At 42.4% G+C, this 21104-nt stretch overlaps 1 protein-coding gene across 11 annotated transcripts in view; it reads right to left on the bottom strand.

Moving 5' to 3' along the window:
* FAM53B (family with sequence similarity 53 member B) overlaps positions 1 to 21104 on the bottom strand; it is a 203285-nt gene that overhangs the window by 154406 nt on the left and 27775 nt on the right. Inside the window, exon 3 of one of the 11 annotated variants that reach the window (XM_061635720.1) lies at positions 15020 to 15208. The exons of 8 other annotated variants lie outside the window; for them this stretch is intronic. The gene's annotated coding sequence lies outside the window, so the exon portion shown is untranslated. Of the gene's footprint in view, positions 1 to 11363; positions 11450 to 11492; positions 11557 to 15019; positions 15209 to 21104 lie in introns of those variants that run through there. 2 more of the 11 variants (XM_061635723.1, XM_061635724.1) reach the window with 2 other exon arrangements.

Genomic DNA, 21104 nt, shown 5'->3' with positions numbered 1-21104 from the left:
CCCAGTCTCAAGTATTGCACTGGGTGGAAAAGCTGACACACAAACTGACACTAGCCAATGGGGAGGGGGCAGAAGGACAAATCTGTTTCGGAATGGTTTCCTTATAACTGTTAACAAAAAAGTAAAATGACAGAGCATTGCCATCTCAGTATACTCTTGTCTGGAGCTCTTAATTGCTCACTCATATTGAAACAGTATCAATGTATTTGGTCAAGTCAAAAATACCTGAAACGAATTAAGAAAAATATGCGAGTTTATAACAGACAGAATTTTCAACTAACAGTGTATAAAATTGAATCTGAAAAGCTACATTAGTTTTGCATTGTTTTTGTTTGCTTTTATAATTATGAAATCAATAAAAATACAAAGGATCCTTTGCTTCCATGACAAGAGTTTCCTTTCAGAAGTTAATCTTTTCCAATCTTTAACCTTCCTTTCTGTGTGCATCATTTCTGAGCCTTGATATGACCAAAGCCCAAGATTATGACAAGTTGTGCCCTAATGCAACAAAGCATTTTCTCTAGAAACAGATAATTTCATTCAAGATGTAAAAGGGCAGTACTCTGTTCTGAAGAACGTATTCATGCATTCTTTGGATGCATGAATGTGTACATGCAAATATGGATTTACAGAACAGTAGTTTCTTTGTTAATAGGATGTGTAGGCTTCAGTTTAAAGACACAGAGTGTATTTTGAAAACCTATCTACCAACCCCTAAAGAGAACTCATGGACTGTTTGAGCCATCACTCCTCAGCGTATGCAGACAGGTGCTTAATAAATGCATCCATCATTCATATCTTATATGTTTGCTGTGAAAAACACTGGTGTAACACCAGCATATCAGGAGCAAAATATTTGTCACTGAAATATCTGTCAACTCTTTAACATAAAAGAATAAAATAAATGCAAAAACAAATAAGTAGCAACAGTAACCAGGATTCATAGGTCTATCTCCCAAAGGCTTGGTGAAATCAGAAAGTTTTTACTTGCCTCCTAATACAGTGATAAGTAGAGTTTCTGGCAAAAGACATGCTACAACTCTGGGGCATCTACTGAGAGAGCCCTGCTATTAAATGATAACAATTTTGCATTTGAAAAGGATATACCTGAAGCAGGGCTTCATTGGATAATGGGAAAGGAGAAGAGAGAGAGAACTGTAAGGGAGAAGCCACTCCTCCCCGAGATAACCAGGACCCAGACTATCCAGGGTTTTAAAGTCAAAATCAGCTCCTTAAGCTGGACTAGAAACAAACTGAGCACCAAAATACAATAAATTTTAAAATAAATGATAATATAGTTTATGCCTGTTAACAGTCATGCAGTTGCATTCTGAACCACTTGAAGTTTCCAGATTGTCTTCAATACATATTCTAGACTAGCCTTTCCCAACCAGTGTACCTCCAGATGTTATTGGACCACAATTTCCATCTTTTTTGACCATTGGCAATGCTGGCAGAGGCTGATGGGAGTGGTGGTCCAACAACATCTGGAGGCACACTGGTTGGGAAAGGCTGTTCTAGACTGTAACACATATTGTATTGCAGTAATTTAATATACTAACCTAGTCATGTAATGTGGGCAGGAATCACAACTGCACATTAAAACAGAAGCTGCTACTAATTAATATGGAGCCACATTTTATCTTCTTTGGAACACCAACCTTGGAATGCTAAAATATATTGCAGACAATGTAGCCTTCTTCCTTCCTTCTTACCTAGGTTTGTCCTGCTTCTACATTTGGGACAAGCCTTACCTATAAATTGTTCCCCCTGAGAAGACTAATCCATTAGGTCCTTGGCAAGCAGTCAGTTCTTACTGCATCTACCATACCTTCAGCCACCATAATTACATCTTATCTGCCACGGCTGAAAAAGAGCCATCCAACTCTTCTTCCTTGCCAGGCAAGCCTTTCTTCTATCCCCTTCATTCCAGATAAGATCAGTGTTATTGGTCTTTACCAGAGCTTGGAAGATTACTTTTTAAAAGTAATAAATTACAATTACTGTTACATGTCCTCAAAAAGGAATAAATTACCATTACAATCGCTTTGAAAGTAACTGACTACTGTTACTCAAAAGTAATCACTACAATTATATTTAAGTTACCTTTTTAAAAAATGATGTGCCTACAAGGTGCTGGCCTTGGCTACTGCACATCTAAGTAGCCTAAAACAACATTAAAAATAAACACACAGAGAGAGGGTAGTAGAATATCTTTTTTATCCATAAGATTAACAGAATGGCATAACAGAATCTCACATTCACCCCCCACCCCAGCAATAGTGATACGCCAACACACATATACTTTTTCACTCGAAATCAAATTTTACACTTGAAATGCTACTTTTACAATACATTTCTGTTATGTCTCATCTTTGCTCAAAGAGCATGTCAGACAAAGAATGTCTTTTTACAGTCATTACATTGCCACCAGTACTGAACAGGCATTCGTAGCACCACTTTCAACTAAAACACATTTTTATCAATATGGCAATCCCCTATCAAAGAAAAATGGAAACTTTAGTACTTTACTAAATGTCAAATAGTAACTTTATTGTTTGGTCAACCGACCATTGCGATACATTAAAACTACTATATACAAGGAATTAACAATAAAACATAAAACATAGACAGGAGGAGGAGGAGCTCTGGTGAGGCTCGGCGGCGCTCACTGCGAGGGAGAAGGGACTCGGGATTCCTGACCCTGAAAGACTTGGGAGGCAGCTGACCAAGACAGGAGGAGGAGCTCTCATGAGGTAAGCAGCTCATCTGCATACTTTCCTTCCCACCAGGCTCGGCAGCGCTCACTGCGAGGGAGAAGGGACTCGGGATTCCTGACCCTGAAAGACTTGGGAGACAGCTGACCAAAAGAGGAGGAGGAGCTCTGGTGAGGTAAGCAGCTCATCTGCATACTTTCCTTACCACCAGGCTGGGCAGCGCTCACTGCGAGGGAGAAGGGACTTGGGATTCCTGACCCTGAAAGACTTGGGAGGCAGCTGACTAAGAGAGGAGGAGGAGCTCTGGTGAGGTAAGCAGCTCATCTGCATACTTTACTACCAGGCTCAAACACCCACACCCACACCCACCCACCCACCCACCCACCAATCCGTTCAACCAATTCCTGGCACTGACAACAGGAATAGTAGACAACAAACAGAAAATGGAAGGGGATCAATCAGTTGTTGTCACCTGTAAGGTGTGCGCTATGTTCATCTTCTTGACGGAAACCAGACGCGATTACACTTGCAGCAAGTGCAGATTGGTGGCGCTCCTAGAAGAAAAGGTCAGGGGGCTGCAGCAATGCATTGACACCCTGCAACTTATCAGAGAAGATGAGGACTTCCTCGATAGAACACAAGAGGAATTAAGGGAACGACACAAAGTACAGGAACAAAGCGACAAGGAAGAAGAGGATTGCAACAGCAACAAATCCCCATGGAGGACTGTCACTGTAAGGGCAAGGAAAAACAGGAGGGATTCAGAACTGCTGCAACTAACAAATCGCTTTCAGCGTCTCTCGGCAGACAGCACCTCTAGAGAGCCACAACAAACTCACCTGCATCAAGAGCCACTGGCTGCAAAGGAAGACTCCACACCCCAGAAGGAAGCTGATGCAACCACCACTCGCGGCAAAAAGAGGAGGGTGCTGGTGGTTGGAGACTCGTTGCTCAGGGGGGTAGAGGCACCGGTATGCCAGCCGGACAAAATGAATCAGGAAGTCTGTTGTCTCCCTGGGGCACGCATCCAGGATGTCACTGACAACCTGCCGAGGCTCATTGGGAACCAAGATAGGTACCCCTTTCTCCTCATCCATGTGGGCACAAACAACACGGCCAGAAACACCTTGGAACAGATCACCTCAGACTATGAGTCTCTGGGTAGGAAGGTCAAGGATTTTGGGGCGCAGGTGGTCTTCTCCTCAATTCTTCCCGTGAAGGATAGAGGACTACTAAGGGAAAGGAAGATACTGCAGGTCAACGACTGGTTAAGCAGATGGTGTCGACGGGAGAGGTTTGGATTCTGGGACCATGGTCTAAGCTTCTTGGAGGGGGGACTGTTGGCAACAGATGGGCTGCACCTCACGAGGACTGGGAAGAATCTCTTTGGCAGAAGTATGGCAAAACTCATCAAGAGGGCTTTAAACTAAAGCCTCTGGGGGATGGAGATGATAGCTTAAATACCGATCCAAAGACAGCAGGTTGTAAACGCAAGGATTTGAAGGGTACAGCAGACACTGGGAGAGAGAAAGGGATGCATGGCAAAGCTCACGGTATATTAACGGAGGAATCCAATCAGGACAAAAGAGACTTCTGGTGTCTATATACCAACGCGCGGAGCTTGGGAAACAAGCAAGAGGAGCTTGAAGTCTTAGTGCATCAAGGCAAATATGACTTCATAGGGATAACATAGACTTGGTGGGATGACTCCCATGATTGGAATATAGCCATTCAAGGATATAAACTTTACAGAAAGAATAGAAGCAACAGAAAAGGAGGGGGAGTAGCATTATACGTCAAAGCCAAATACACCTCTATGGAAATCCAAGAGAGCGAACAAAGTGGTCCGATAGAGACCATTTGGGTAAAAATAAATGGAGAAACAAATAAAACCAACATGGTAGTAGGTGTCTACTACAGAACCCCTGGCCAAGAAGAGGTGGTAGACGAGGCCTTTCTCCAACAAATCTCTGAAATCTCAAGGAGGCAAGAAGTAGTAGTGATGGGGGACTTCAACTACCCGGATATCTGCTGGGAGACAAACTCTGCAAAGCACAAAGCCTCCAACAATTGGTCACGGGAATTAAAGCGGTCGGTACCTTGGGGAAAGTGACCACGTAATGCTGGAATTCGTGATTCTGGGGAAAGCCAAAGAAGATTATAGTCAAATATGGACCTTGGATTTCAGGAAAGCCAATTTTAGCAAGCTCAGGGAAATGATGGGTAGGATCCCGTGGCTAGATAGACTAAAGAAACTGCTCGGAAACTTCAGCTGGTACAACGTGCTGCAGCCAGAATGCTAACTGGGGCTGATTACAGGGACCATACAACTCCCCTGCTAAAAAAGCTCCACTGGCTGCCAGTTTGTTTCCGGACACAATTCAAAGTGCTGGTGTTGACCTATAAAGCCCTACACGGCTTGGGTCCAGGCTATTTGTCAGACCGCATCGCCCTCTATGTGCCTGCCCGGGCCCTGAGATCTTCAGGAGAGGCCCTTCTTCCAATACCTTCATCCGCACAAGTACAACTAGTGAGGATACGAGATAGGGCCTTCTTGGTGGCTGCCCCTAGGCTTTGGAATTCCCTCCCTAAGGAGATAAGAATGGCCTCTTCCCTGCAGTCCTTTCGTCGACAGGTAAAAACTTTCTTATTTCAGCAAGCCTTTGATTCCGAAGGCTGCTAAGGATAGGCCCAAAAGGAGATCATATTGCTCTTGCTTGTATATTTTTTAATTATTCTGAATTTATGAGTATAGTTTTTAATTATCAGAAACAGTTTAATGCTATTTTAAATTAGAGTTCATTTTTTAATTATATCTGTCTATATTTATTTACTTATGTATTATATGCTTTTAACTTTGGTAGGTTTTAATTGTATCTGTTTTTTATCTGGAAGCCGCCGTGAGTTCCAATTTGGAAAAACGGCAGGGTATAAATAAAGTTAATAATAATAATAATAATAATAAAGAAAAAAGGAGCCCAAGAAGCGTGGGAGTTCATGAAGAATGTATTACAAAAAGCGCAATCTCAAACAATTCCAAAGAGGAAGAAAAACGGAAGACATTGGAGGATTGGAGACGGGCAAACGTCGTCCCGCTCTTTAAAAAGGGTAAAAAAGAAGATCCGGGAAATTACAGGCTGGTCAGTCTGACCTCAATACCGGGAAAGATATTAGAACAGATAATAAAATAGTCCATTGGCAACTATCTAGATGACAATGCTGTGATTAGTAGGAGCCAGCATGGGTTTGTCAAGAAAAAATCCTGTCAAACTAATCTCATCTCTTTTTTTGATCGGGTCACTAGCTTAGTAGATGGTGGAAATGCTGTAGACGTCATCTATCTAGATTTCAGCAAAGCGTTTGACAAAGTCCCTCACGACCTTTTGATTAGCAAACTGGTCAAATGCGGACTACATGGAAATACTGTCAGGTGCATTCACAACTGGTTAGAAAACCATACTCAAAGAGTGGTCGTCGGTGGCTCTGCTTTGGACTGGAAGGAGGTTTTGAGTGGAGTGCCACAGGGTTCTGTCCTGGGGCAGATACTCTTCAACATTTTTATCAATGACTTAGATGACGGGGTGGAGGGAAGCCTTATGAAGTTTGCGGATGATATGAAACTGGGAGGGATAGCTAACACAATGGAAGACAGGGATAAAATCCAAAGGGACCTGGATAGACTAGAAAATTGGGCTGAAATTAATAAAATGAAATTCAATAAAGACAAATGCAAGATTCTGCATTTAGGCCACAGAAACAAAATGCACGGGTACAGGATGGGAAATACCCGACTTAGCAGTAGTGCGTGTGAGAAGGACCTTGGAATTGTAGTGGATCGCAAGTTGAACATGACCCAACAGTGTGATGCTGCGGCAAAAAAGGCAAAAGCGGTTTTGGGCTGCATAAACAGAGCTATAGTTTCCAGGTCGAGGGAAGTAATAGTCCCACTATATTCTGCATTAGTCAGGCCTCATCTGGAATACTGCGTTCAGTTCTGGGCGCCTCATTTTAAGAAAGTTATAGACAAGTTAGAGCGGGTTCAGAAGAGGGCGACGAGGATGATAGCCGGTATGGAGAACAAGTCTTATGAGGAAAGGTTGAAGGAACTTGGCATGTTCAGTCTGGTGAAGAGAAGGCTGAGGGGTGACATGATTACACTCTTTAAGTACCTGAAGGGCTGTCACACAGAGGAGGGTACAGATTTGTTCTCTGCTGCCCCAGAGGGTAGGACTAGGTCTAATGGTTTTAAGTTGCAGGAGCGTAGATTCAGATTGGACATTAGAAGGAACTTCTTGACAGTAAGGGCGGTTCGGCAATGGAACCGACTGCCTAGGGAGGTGGTGGGATCCCCTTCGCTGGATGTCTTCAAGCAGAGGCTAGACAGCTATCTGCGGGAGATGCTCTAGCTGTGGATTTCCTGCTGTGAGCAGGGGGTTGGACTCGATGGCCTACAAGGCCCCTTCCAACTCTATGATTCTATATTAAACACAACTTAAAATAGGCTCTGCAGAGAAACAACTGCAGACAGTACTTAGGGGCAAGACACACACGAGATCTAGTCTCCATAGCCAAGTTCAGAAATTTGGCCACTTGGATTGTAATTGGTCTGCCGGAGCCCTGGAGGAGAACTACCAGAAAAGAGTCCGTAGAGCGACCTGGGAATGCTTGCAGAATGGGGCGTAAGAGACCAGTCCTAGCTTCATCATAGAAAGGGCACTTAAACAAAACATGTGAGACTGTTTCAACTTCAGGTTTGTCACAGGGGCAGTATCTGTTGCTCCTCTGTATTTTCTCAAATCTGCCCTCCAGAAGTTTTGACGGGAGAGCATCAAAACGGGCCAAAGAAAAGGCTGCTGGGTTAAAATGAATTATGGAAGAAAAAGTTGATTTCGGTTTATTTGATTTCGGTTTATTTGTTGTCTGAAACAAGCCCTTTCACAAACACACCCATGACTGGCATGCCTGCCCCCTCCCGGGCTGCCCACGAAAACCTCTCCCTTGTCCCCTCCTGTGCCCACGAAGCCCATGGCCCATCTGGCCACCTCTGAAAGCCATAGCCAACATTTGAAAATCCTCCTTTTTATCTCTTTTCTTGCAACGTTCCTTTTTCTTCTCCCAAGTAAAATCAGCCACATCCAGAACAACTGCCACAGACCTGCCTCAACCAGGTCTATAATTTAGGAAATAGTCTCGAATTGCTGGCTGAGACTGATGAACAAAAGAAGAAATTAAGGAGGGGTGGTCTGTTGCCCTCTCAGGGTCCAAATTAGTAAAACTACGGGCCCCTTCAAGCAGGCAAGTCCAAAACTGCCTCGGGGACTCATTGGCTTTTTGTTTTGTAGCCAGAAATTTGCCCTGGTTAGGCGGCTTCTGTGACATTTGTCGAAGATGCCCCAAAAGCCTCTCCCTATCCGCCTGCAGCTATTCTCAATCCGCCTTCGGCTGCCCAAGCCGCTTCCAGTGCCCACAATCTACTTTGTTCCTCTCCCGTCAACACTCCATTCAGTAAGTGGTTCACAGCATTGTAGATAAGTGGTTTATTATCTGCCTCACAAATGACTCTTGAGGTAGCATAGAACTACAACGAAGCCAATAATGAATAGTATAAGTCCAGGCTATACAATTTATAGAATTTAGACCCACCTCCAGTTTGAGGGTAGCCCCAGAAACACATCGTGGGACACCTAGAATGGATCTGAGAAAGAGGTGGAAGGGACCTTCGAGTGACGCCTTAAAAAAGGGATACCAGATTGGGGCCCCATATAGCATCATTGGGATTATTTTTGTTCTTGCCACACAAACTGCAGCAGGGACAAATTTCCCCCCCTTAAGAAAAAAGAAGTGGGATATCGCACCCAGGTTTTTCTCAGCCTTAGCTTTGACATATTTTGCTTGGGATCTCCAGCTTATTGTTTCATGGAACCACACCCCCAAATACTTGTACGAGTTGACCTGCTCAATTTTAACAGACCCAAAAAACCAGGGGAACCTCACTTTTCTCCTTGCAAACACTACTTTAGATTTCACATGATTGATAATTAGATATTTTTGCAGTACTCCACAAAGCCCGAGAGGAGTCTTTTTAATCCCAGCTGGGTTTGAGAGATCAAAACCGCATCGTCTGCATAAAGCAGAATTGGCACCTTAGTAAACCTTAGTTTGGGGGAATGAGATTGTATCCTTCTCAGGGCAGGGGGAAGGTCAGCCAGGTATTAATTAAATAAAGTGGGGGCAAGAACACACCCCTGCCTGACACCAAGTGAAGAGTGAATCACCCCGGAGAGGTAACCTTGGTTATTACATCGCACTTGGATGGAGGTATTATAATATAAGGCAGAGATCAAGACAGAAGCCTTTTCTCTATTGCCCTAGTACTTTACTAGTTGCCTTTGTAATTTTTTTGTCAACAGTGTAAATTAGAGGTAACTTAATCCTGTACATACGTACCCAGGAGTAAATCCCACTGAACTCATTGTGTAGACATGTATGGACAATTGAACAGTCGGAGGTAGAACTTACGAGACATAATGTAGGTAAACAGAAAATCCCTTCTCCTGCAATTAAAAATGTAGACTTGCACAGCATATAGTGAAACTATGGAATTTGCTACCACAAGAAGCAGTGATGTGCACCAACTTGGATGGCTTTAAAAGAGGATTAGACATATTCTAATAAATCTATCAGCGGCACCTAGCAATGATGGCTATGTTCGACTTCCACTGTTAAAGACAGCATGCTTTTGAATATCAGTTGCTGGGAATACAAGTGACGAGAGTCCTGCTTGTGCACTCAGGTCCTGCTTGTGGGCTTCCTCTAGGACATCTGATTGGCCACTGTGACAACAGGATGCTAGACTAGATGGGCCACTGGTTGAATCCAGCAGGCTCTTCCTCATGCTCTTGTATGTATTGCAACAAACAACAAAAGTTCCTTGTGGGGCCTTACAGACCAGGGATAGCCAATGTGGTGCCCTCCAGATGTTGTTGGACTACAATTTCCATCATCCCTGATAATTGGTTATGTTGTCTGACACTGATGGGAGTTGTAGTCCAACAACAACTGGAGAGCACTATGTTGATGACCCAATTAGATTAACACAGCTCCCTTCCCACCTACCCACCTGCTTCAAACATGTCCAGAAAGGTATGTCTCTTAAATTCTATGTCTGACAGCACGTTCCTTTCAGAGGTAAAAATTAATCTGTTTTCCTATACAGGCGGGCCCCGCTTATATGGCAGGTTCTGTTCCGGACCCCCGCCGTAAAGCGGAAATCGCCGTAACGTGGAACCCCATTGAGTATGCTGGGGCGCGTCGCACGAAAATGCCGCAAAAGCACAAAATCGGCTTTAAAACGTGGAATGAAAGCCGCCGCACTAGCAGAACGCCAGGAAGGCAGGCCCTACTGTATACTTATCCATTTAACTCAATGAGGCTTAATTCGGAGCAGACATATATTGGACTGGACACCACCAGAATACATTTCAGCATTTCAGGGGCTATATTTCATTAATGCTGTAGCAACTGCTACTTATGTATATATATTGTCTCAACCTAAGCTACCTCACAGGATTGTTGGAAAGATAAATGGGGGGAGGGAATGGCAATGACCATGACATTCAAAAATAAAAAGTAAATCTGGGGAGAGAACACACACAAGTGATAAGATGTCTGATAAACAGAAGCTTTATGGGTGAAGCGTTCCCCATAATTGTATTTCCATAGCAGAAAAAGCTTACTCCGTTTAATTTCTACCTGCCCCACAGCTAAATGCACAACAGCCTGATCTCCTGCAATGCCAACCCTAAACCATACAAAAAAACTCAAGTTAAATAAAATAAACAACCACAGAATTTGGGCATTTATTTTAAAAAATAACATCTGTATAAAATACGGCATTCTCAGGCAAAAAGAAGTTATGAGACAATAGACATAAAATTACACACACGAAGCCCTAACAAACAGCAACAAATATACTCCAAGCATTAGCATATTCACATTTTAAATTTTTACTCATCATTATTTTTGCTTATTTACTACTTTGGGCCAGGCCCTAACTCTCAGCCTAACCTATCTCACATGGCTGTTGTGAAGATACAGAAGGCAGAATTAAAATGGCTGCAAAAGGAAACTAAGGCTGCAATCCACTACATGTCTACTCAGATGTAGGCTCTATTGGGTTCAATGGGACTTACTCCCAGGTAAGTGTGTGTATTCCAATACACACTTGCCTGGGAGTAAGTCCCATTAAACCCAATGGAATTTACTTTTGAGTAGACATGTATTGGATTGCAGGTTAGTCCTTTTATTATAGGCATAAAATTTTACTTGCCTTAGCCAGATTGATGCATCACTGTACTATAAAGTGTCATATATTTTCTCTCTCCCCCCTCCCCCGCAAATTAGTACAGCTTCAAGGCTTCAACCAGTCCTTACCTCCCCTAATTGGTGCAATCCTATACCCAATCTGATTTACCTGGAAGTAAGCGCCATTAAACATAAAGAGACTTACTTCTGAGTAGACTTGTATATATTGTACTGTAAGTCAACTATACAATGATTTTTGACAAATACCTGTTTGGCACTCTTTGCATTTACCATGGGGAGGGGGATTTTTTTAATTTGCACAAAAGAACTTCCAGGGAATACCTTCCTCAGAAGGAGAAGATGCATCCTGGTTGTTAGGAAGAAAGGAAGGGCAGGGAAGAAAACTGGAAGCGGCAACTCTTTAGGACCCTGGCCGCTTGCTGCTACAACTTCTGCCTGCCCCTTGCTCACCCTGAAGCCCGGCTGTGAGGAGGCTTTTGGCTCTGCTTCTTGCTCTCTCTGCAGCCCTGCTACTTCTAGGCAGCTAGCTAGCAGTGGCGCTGGTCTCTTGTCTCTCCACTGGTAAGAGAGGGGAGGTGGGGAGGGAGGCAGAGGCCACCGCTCAGAGGTTTGCATGCCGAACCACGTGCACACACACACTCAGCCAACAAGCCTAGTCTCTCTCACTCAACCACCTCCCAGACACTGCCTTGACACAAAGCAAACATCTTCCCTTGGGGTGCAAAAAAAAGTTAAAACTGCAAATGCAGCAAAGTAGCCAGGGAGGGCTACTCCCTCACACCAAGTGCAAACACAGTGTTCACACACACATTGTCTCTCACTTCCAACTCTTCATGTCCATTCTGCCGTTGCCTCCTTGCCCTCCAGCTTCTTTCTCCCTCCACTCCATTCTTCTCTACCACCCTCTATTTTTAACCATTTTTTTCCTCCACTTCACCCCAGTAGCCTCCTAAACACACACAGAGCACAAGGGAACAGCGATGCTGCACAGAAGCACGTGATTTTTACCTATGAATCAGAGGAGCAGAACGTTCCCCCTGCTCCCCCCCCAAGTAACACCAGAAACATTACAATTACAGCTCAAAAGTAACAAAATTACTCCTCATTCTATTACAACAAAATGTAAAGAAATTACCCACTCATTCCTCAAAAAAGTAATAAATTACAACTAATTCGTTTTTCCTAATGAATTACTTCCAAGCTCTGGTCTTTACTGTTCCAATGAACTCCGAAGAATCAGTGTCATACCTTATTATGCCTCTGCCCTTTCTCAACATCCTAGCCCCTCTCTATTTACAGAATTACAGAAGTATCCCTGGGCTATATAGGGAAAGAGGCAATCAATACTGAGGTTAAACCATATAATTTATTTTGCTAGGGCCCAATTCCGGAGAAGGAAAAACAGTTCTTAGAACCTGGCCATAACATTACTGTTGCATGCATTTACAGCAAATGTACTGGCTGCATCTACATATACACAATTAAAAACAACTTCACACAAATTTCAACTCTGCATACATACATGACCAGTACTTTTATAAGCATACCTAGCTTTTTACAAATGTTTTACTGTTCATACAATTTGCCAGATCCGCATATTGATTTTTAAAAGTTTGCTTCCAGGGTACGATTTGTAATCTGTGGTCTAAGACAGAAGCAAGCCGTACAGCTAAACATATCCTAAAACCTTCTCACTATACAAACTTGCATGTACGTTGATTTAATTTTTCTTATCTATATCTTCTGAAAATATCCCTATATGAACATTTTCAGAAACCCATCACAGTTCTTACCCATGCTTAGCCACAGCCATCTCTGCAGTATTATCACAAACACTGGAAGGAATAACTATAAACTGTACTGAATATATGGAAATTGGAAACCTTTAGCAAATAATTGTTTTTCCATATTCATGAAAAATCCCAAAGTTGTAATAAGTACCAGAGTTATCATAGATTGGCTCCCTGGAACAATATCATGGCAACAAATAGTTGCTATGCACTGCCTTGGTTTGTAAGTAAGGCAGAGCAATGACAATTTCTTTTCACTGTCTCTAAAATCACTACTCTGGTATTCACACACACACACACACACACACACACACACACACACACACACACACACACACACACACACACACACACACACACACACACACACACACACACACACACACACACACACACACACACACACACACACACACACACACACACACACACACACACACACACACACACACACACACACACACACACACACACACACACACACACACACACACACACACACACACACACACACACACACACACACACAGAATAATTCCCATGAACAACAGCATCAAGTTTTATCTCCTTTTAAAAAACAACTTTTATGCTATCACAGCCAAAGGTAAATTCCTCTCTATAGGCTTTTGCAGTAAAATGGGAGCCAACCCTTATCAATTCAGCTGCATAGTTTATCAGAGAAAGCACAAAAGCAGGACTACAGCTGAACGTCAAGAAGACTTTTACATTGTTAGCCTAAGAGCAGTTATTTAACTTTTGTAAATTTTATTTTGTAAATTGTATTGTTTTATTGATGTATTTTATATTGTGTTTTTATATTTGTGTTTTTTGTAAGTTGCCTTGAGGGCCTTTGGCTGAAAGGCGGGGTATGTATGTAATGTATGTATGTATAAATAAATAAATAATAATAAAAATAAAAATGACAACAGAAGATTTATGTAACTTTAATATTGACGAGGATACTGAATTTGTCAAGGATTATCAACACCTTGGCACAGTCATTAACCAAAATGGAGACAATAGTCAAGAAATCAGAAGACCAGGACTGGGGAGGGCTAGGAGGTCCTCAAATGCAAAGATGTATCACTGAACACTGAAGTCCATGGTATTCCCGATCTCTATGTATGGATGTGAAACTTGGACAGTGAAAAAAGTGGATAAGAGAAAAAACAACTCATTTGAAATGTGGTGTTGGAGGAGAGCGTTGCGCATACCATAGACTGCGAAAAAGACAAATAATTGGGTGTTAGAACAAATTAAACCAGAACTATCATTAGAAGCTAAAATGATGAAACTGAGGTTATCATATTTTGGACACATCATGAGAAGAAATGATTCATTAGAAAAGACAATAATGCTGGGAAAAACAAATGGGAGTAGAAAAAGAGGAAGGCCAAACAAGAGATGGATTGATTCCATAAAAGAAGCCACAGACCTGAACTTACAAGATCTGTACAGGGTGGTTCATGACAGATGCTATTGGAGGTTGCTGATTCATAGGGTTGCCATAAGTTGTAATCGACTTGAAGGCACATAACAACAACAACAAGTTTATCAGAAATAAGATGCAACAATGAAATGAACCTGAGATTAATTCATCATGCAATTACTCCAGTACAAAATAGTGTGCCCAAATGCATCTTTAAGAAGTAAAGACACTTCTACCCTTGAAATACATTATCTTCATTAGTTAGTCAAAACATTTAACAGTTTCTAAAGCAAATATTACCCCTTGTGGTAAAGGTACACCATCTTATACAATTAACATCAGAATGATCTCCATAGCATCTTTGAACTCTCCAAGTGCTTTCAATTATATCATTCATTCTAATCAGTGTCTTGTACTGCAAAGCACTGCTTCGTGTCAAAATAAAGGATGGAGGGAAGGGAGTTCTGGAAGGGTCAGGGTACGAGCTTGGAAAAGTTACTTTTTTGAACTACAACTCCCATCAGCCCCAGCCAGCATGGCCACTGGAGTGGGCTGATGGGAGTTGTAGTCCAAAAAAACCCTTTTCCAAGCTCTGGATACCTAATGCAGTGCAAGCTTCTGCTTGTCTCCTCACATCTACTGTACATTGTTAAGATAACATAAACTGATAAGCTCCTTTAAAAAATAAAATCTAAGTGGTCTTTCTTACTGTGCATTTGCAGACAGATAATGAAATTATGAGTAGCCCTCCGACTCACAATAGGTATCCAGCACTAATCCTTAGAGCTGTGCAAGTTCCCTGTCTTGTAACTCAAAGAGCTGCTTTTTCAAGGGCAGGTCTCCAGGCAAAATTAATCTTTTGGCCACTAGCACTAAGTAGACTGCTGAAGAAGACAGATTTTCCCTCCAGTAGGGTATGGAGGTCATCAGTTTTTGGTTCTTCAACACTACAAATAAAGACAGATAAAGATATAAGGAAAAGGACAAGGAGAAAAACTGACAAACATAGTAACCAAGGGGGGGGGGAGCCCTAACATCAGCTATACCACAGAGGGATATTACACGTACCATCTTCTACAGTCATAAACTGGAATGGATATGATTCAGATTAACAAATATTGTTCAAAACTGATTCATATTTAAATAAATAATGCATTCAGTCTGAGGAGAACTGGTTCTCAATCTTAGGACCCTCAAAGTCAATGAAGTAGGTAGCAAAGCCATTTGGAGACTTCTTGAAGACTTCAGACTGCAATAATGGTCTAGTCCAACGGCTTCTTAGTAAAACAAGTCCTGACCAACCAGACATAAGATATTTGTCCTCACTAGCACAGAGCAGCTGCTCATTCAACAGGTTTTTGAACTTGCAGAATGGCAGACAAGACTCCTAACTTCCATCCATATAATGAAATTCAGAGGAAGTGACACATTGCTCATGGAACTTTTGCATATTATCTGCTTTTAGCATAATAAATGTAATTTTGTCACCCAGCTGCTGTTCGTATTCTACTACCCTTGATGATGTAGCTCTAGGGTTGCCAGGTCAGAAGCATCCCAAAACCTGAGATTTTAGGGGCGGGCCCGAGTGATGTCACGGGGCGGGCCCGAGTGATGTCACGGGGCGGGCCCGAGTGATGTCACGGGGCGGGCCCGAGTGATGTCACGGGGCGGGCCCGAGTGATGTCATTAAGCATGATACATTAAGCATCAATCACAGTTGCTTGGAGCATACAATTAAAAAAAATATCTGACTGGAAATTAAGCTAGGCATCTTAGCTAAAAGATGGAGCCTGGGTAGGGAACATTTAATCTAGCCTACTTGCTTTTGGCAAGAAGGGTTTAAGTGCCGCCAGGCCAGGCCAGACACCAGAAGGCCATTGTAGGAAGAAAGGAGCCTAGTGTTGTGGAGATGTTAGATGGGAGCACTCAGGAGTAAAGATGGATGCCCCTGAAGGCTGCAATTCTAAACACACGTACTAAGGAACTAAGCCCCCATAGAACTCAACAGGACTTACTTCTGAGTAGATATAGTTTGGATTGTGCTGTTGGTAAAGCTTGACTACGGATCCTCTGCAAAGACATCCATATCCAAGCAGGGTTGGCAACCCCCTGCCTGGAATGCCCTGCCCTTATCTTTTAATGTGGCTGCTCCAAACTTCTTTACAGATTTGACCCTTCACTTCAGAAAGAGGTCTGAGAAATGAGTAAGAGTAAGAAGACTCTCTACCCTTTCTGTCTGCATAGATGCCCTCATCCTTCCCCTGAGCCCAGCAGAAGCTCTGGGCCAGGTGGGACACAGTGGCATCTCATAGAGGACACCCTCCCCTTTCCTGGGGTATATGATTTGTCCTGTCCCAGAGCAGAGTTTGGGGTGGGCACCCCCAGTTACTTATTTTTTATGATTTTATGACATCATTATGTATTTATGATAATATCAGAAGCCTGATGATTTTGATTGCATAAATGTATTGTTATTCTTGACGGGGAGAGTCCCCCCATCACAGTAATATATCATACAGGGTACCCCAACATATATTTTGGGGTTCAGAGACATGTTAAGTTTGGTCTGAAGTTGCTGTAGTTGTCAACTCTTCTTTTTTAGTGTTTTGAACTTTCAAGCAAATAAGGAACTGGGAACTAGGAACCAACTTCAGCGTCATATCAGTTAAATAGATTAAACAGTTGCAGGGGGCGGCTGACGTTTTGGTGTATATCTCGGGAACCAGACCACCTAGAAACTTAATTTTTTTTTAATTGAAGCTGAGAGTCCGGAGATTAAGGGGTGCTAGCTGGAGAGCCGGAGGGCCCCCCAAAAAACCAGAGACTCCGGCCAAAAACTGGAGACCTGGTAACTCTACCTTACATACGCCTGTATCATTTGGGGTTCACTTACATATTAATCTAATTCTGTTTGTTTATGATGTCTTCTGAGGCTGTGTACTCCAATGCTTGAGCACATGTACAATCCTTTTTTAAAAAGGTAGAAAGAACTGCAACGCTCTCCCTAGTCAGCCAAATACTTCTCCATGCCCTTTTCATTTTTATTGTTAGTTTTTCCTGTCTTTTCTCTAGAGACTCTTTGCCCTTGTGGTAGAGTACATGTATAATTACATAACAAAAAAAGGGAGGGCAAACAGTTTCAAGACTCAGGGCCCAAGCATGGTGTAGTGTGCACATGTATGTGCAGTGGATACACTTTACCAAGGCCCAGACATCTAGAGAGCCCTGACCTAGGCTATAGGTCCATTAGCTTGAAGGGAAAATTGAGGCTAAGTTTGCAATCCTGAATACATTTTCCTGGTGGTAAGTCTCACTGAAATCAATGAAACTTACTTCTAAGTAGACATGTCTAGGATTACAGCCTAATCCTCATCCTAATCACACCATTTTCATGCAAAATTACTTCTTTGTATCTACATGTCTATAAATCTCCAAATCTTGTGAAATTTGCTGAAATCAATAAGGAGTGTTAGAACAAGCAACATTCCAAACAGTCAGCAGCTGGCCAAGATCTCCTTGTACAGGAAATTATAGGATTTAGCATTTAAAACAGAATAGCATATCATTATGTGTGTCATGCTCTCCAACAAATCCCAGAGTTCCTTAGTTCCTGATGACATTCCCTATTTACAGACAGGAGCAACTGAAAAGGTCTGACTGCTAGAGGAGTCAGTACTGCTGATAAGATTTACAGGCCCAAAAACACACGAGCAAATTAATTAGATCTCCAGAGTGTATGGAAGAACTGACACTAGAGCCCAAGAACAGGAACAGTATCTAAAGAGCAATCATTTGTCATTGCACTCTTTTATAATGTATATGTATGTATACCATACTGTCATGTCTGCCTAAATACAAAGCCAGTGAGAACCAGTGCAGTGTAGTTTCAGACTACGATCAGGGAGACCTAGGTTCAAATGCCCACTCAGCTGTGAAGCTCATTAACCAGTCATTATCCCAAGGCCTATCCTATCTCACAAGGACAGAGTAAGTGAAACAAACCACACATGCCAACCTATGCTCCCCAGAGAACAGGAACATGGAGTAATCATGTGTCCTATTTTACAGTTGTCCTCTATTTGGAGGCCCAAGTTTGTCTGTTTAAAAGAAAAAGAACCCTAAGAAGGGTTCATGAAATTGCCCATCAACAGTCTGAACCTGGACTACAAGGGCACACAAATCCTCTGATCAGTCTTCTAGACTATGGTGAGATATACAGTATTTCTATTTAAATTGTAGTGATTTGACACACACACACACACATATATATATATATAAATTAGCACATGCAAATCTTATGCAACTATATACCCTCTTTTTTGGTGGTAACATAAGAACATAAGAAGAGCCTGCTGGATCAGGCCAGTGGCCCATCTAGTCCAGCATCCTGTTCTCACAGTGGCCAACCAGGTGCCTGGGGGAAGCCCGCTAGCAGGACCCGAGTGCAAGAACACTCTCCCCTCCTGAGGCTTCCAGCAACTGGTTTTCAGAAGCATGCTGCCTCTGACTAGGGTGGCAGAGCACAGCCATCACAGCTAGTAGCCATTGATAGCCCTGTCCTCCATGAATTTGTCTAATCTTCTTTTAAAGCCATCCAAGCTGGTGGCCATTACTGCATCTTGTGGGAGCAAATTCCATAGTTTAACTATGCCCTGAGTAAAGAAGTACTTCCTTTTGTCTGTCCTGAATCTTCCAACATTCAGCTTCTTTGAATGTCCACGAGTTCTAGTATTATGAGAGAGGGAGAAGAACTTTTCTCTATCCACTTTCTCAATGCCATGCATAATTTTATACACTTCTATCATGTCTCCTCTGACCCGCCTTTTCTCTAAACTAAAAAGCCCCAAATGCTGCAACCTTTCCTCGTAAGGGAGTCGCTCCATCCCCTTGATCATTCTGGTTGCCCTTTTTCTGGTTTTCCTTTTTTCTGGCAGTACATCCCTACAAGAACATGAGAACTTACACAAATGGAACAAAAAGAAGTCAAAGGACACCAATCAGTCCTCCAGTTTTTCAAAGCAGAGAAGGCATGAATGGGGTGGGTAGATAGGAAAGAAGAGACTTATATGACAAGCTTGTACCAGGTCTAGAGAAATGCTTGGACCTGACAAGACTACCCATATTGCTGCAAGGCCATTCTCCTGAAGCACAATTTACTTCCCACCTCCACCAACCTTATGATGGGCCATTGCACTATTTCAGCTGGATCACACTATTCCAGCTGGTTTGATACTGGCAACTACAGTGTTACGCTATGAATAACAAAATACTGTGGCATACTTTCTTGATTGTGCATGCAGAAAGGCCTTGGTATTGTTTGCACCTTCTTGGCCTGAAACTTTGCGGACAGTCCTGTATTCCTGGCCAGCCCTGGTATTCAAGTACCCAACCTTGAACTCACGCCAGATTTTGCAGCCAGATTTTCCTCTTGTATAATAGTATGCACCATCACTATCCACCTGAGCCTCCTTCAGCATGCCAGGAAACTATTGCCAAGTAATTTGGAGCATACAGAATTGGTCCTTCATCCCAGAATAACTACTAGGACCCTCACTCATTGCCTTCTATGGAATTCTGGGACATAGCCTAGGTTGGCTATCCTTGCCATAAGTGGTTTCTCTTTATGTTCTTTTATGCACATCAGCAACTCACCAGAATTTGGTCCATGTGCTAAAGCACTAATTCTGCCTCGTGATGCTGTTTCAAGTGTGTGTGACAAGAGAAAAGCATTGCCACATACAGCAACAAATTTAAATTGTGACCTCCCTCTCACCCTGCTGTAGATTAAAAAAAAAGTCAGGAATCAGCCATTATTATAGACAGAATCTGAAAAGTGCCAGACAGTGTGTGTGCAAGAAGAGATAAAAGGTAGAATGAAAGCTATAAATAGCAAGCAGCATTCTGCCTCCTCTGAGTAACTGCACCCACACATTTATAGAAGGCACAAAATATCTCTGGAGTCCTGATTAGTTGGCCACAGAAGGAAAGTTTGGCAAGAACAGAGATATTAAGGGCCGCTGTTAAAATTGGTTCTCAGTCAGACCAATCCAAGTATTTCAGAACTATTATCACCAACAATGACAACTTTATTAATACCAATGACTAAATTAATTAAAGTTATGACCAGTACTGTATGATGATTAATTCTGGTGCTTTGGTAATGACATAGATGAAGGAAGGAAAGAATTATTCACCTCGAAACGGGGGCCATGTGAGGATATACCTCCTATAATAAGTACATGACTATAAACTCATTTTGACAATACTCATTTTGTCAAAACAAGATGCAGGTGGTACAACCAGGAATCTGACGATTTGTCTGAACTTACACTTTACTTGTTCCTGCTTACCGCAGATGGTTATGGTGAAGTGTGTACCCATAACTACCCAGTGCAAAGTTGAATAGTGAGTGTAACTGTGTTCCAACATAAAAACATGACTGCTGTAATGTGGCACTTAAATCTGATCTACATTTCATTTGTTACTAGAGAATGTGTGAATGCTGACAGCAGGACACAATGAAAATTGTGCAGCCTAGATATGCTTGTGTACATCCATTTTGGCTCTAACATGTGGAAATAAGCAGGTGCAGACGTGTCTCCAGTTATGACAGCCTCTATGTCTAACAGACAAGGTAAGAAAAAACAGACTGTATGTAACACAGATCAAAATTATGCTTGTTTACTTGGACATTTTCAATGGGACTAACTTCCTAGCAAATATATTTAGGACTGCAGCCTCAGTCATTCTTCATTTCACTTGAATTTCAACCCATAATTGATCAAATGGAAACCCATATCTAGCTAAGTCATCCCATTAGCACAAAGACTTCTGCCTGCACCA

This window comes from Rhineura floridana, chromosome 7, assembly GCF_030035675.1.
Source record: "Rhineura floridana isolate rRhiFlo1 chromosome 7, rRhiFlo1.hap2, whole genome shotgun sequence".
In the NCBI taxonomy this organism is placed as follows: Eukaryota; Metazoa; Chordata; class Lepidosauria; order Squamata; family Rhineuridae; genus Rhineura; species Rhineura floridana.
This window is presented reverse-complemented; position numbering and strand designations above follow the sequence as displayed.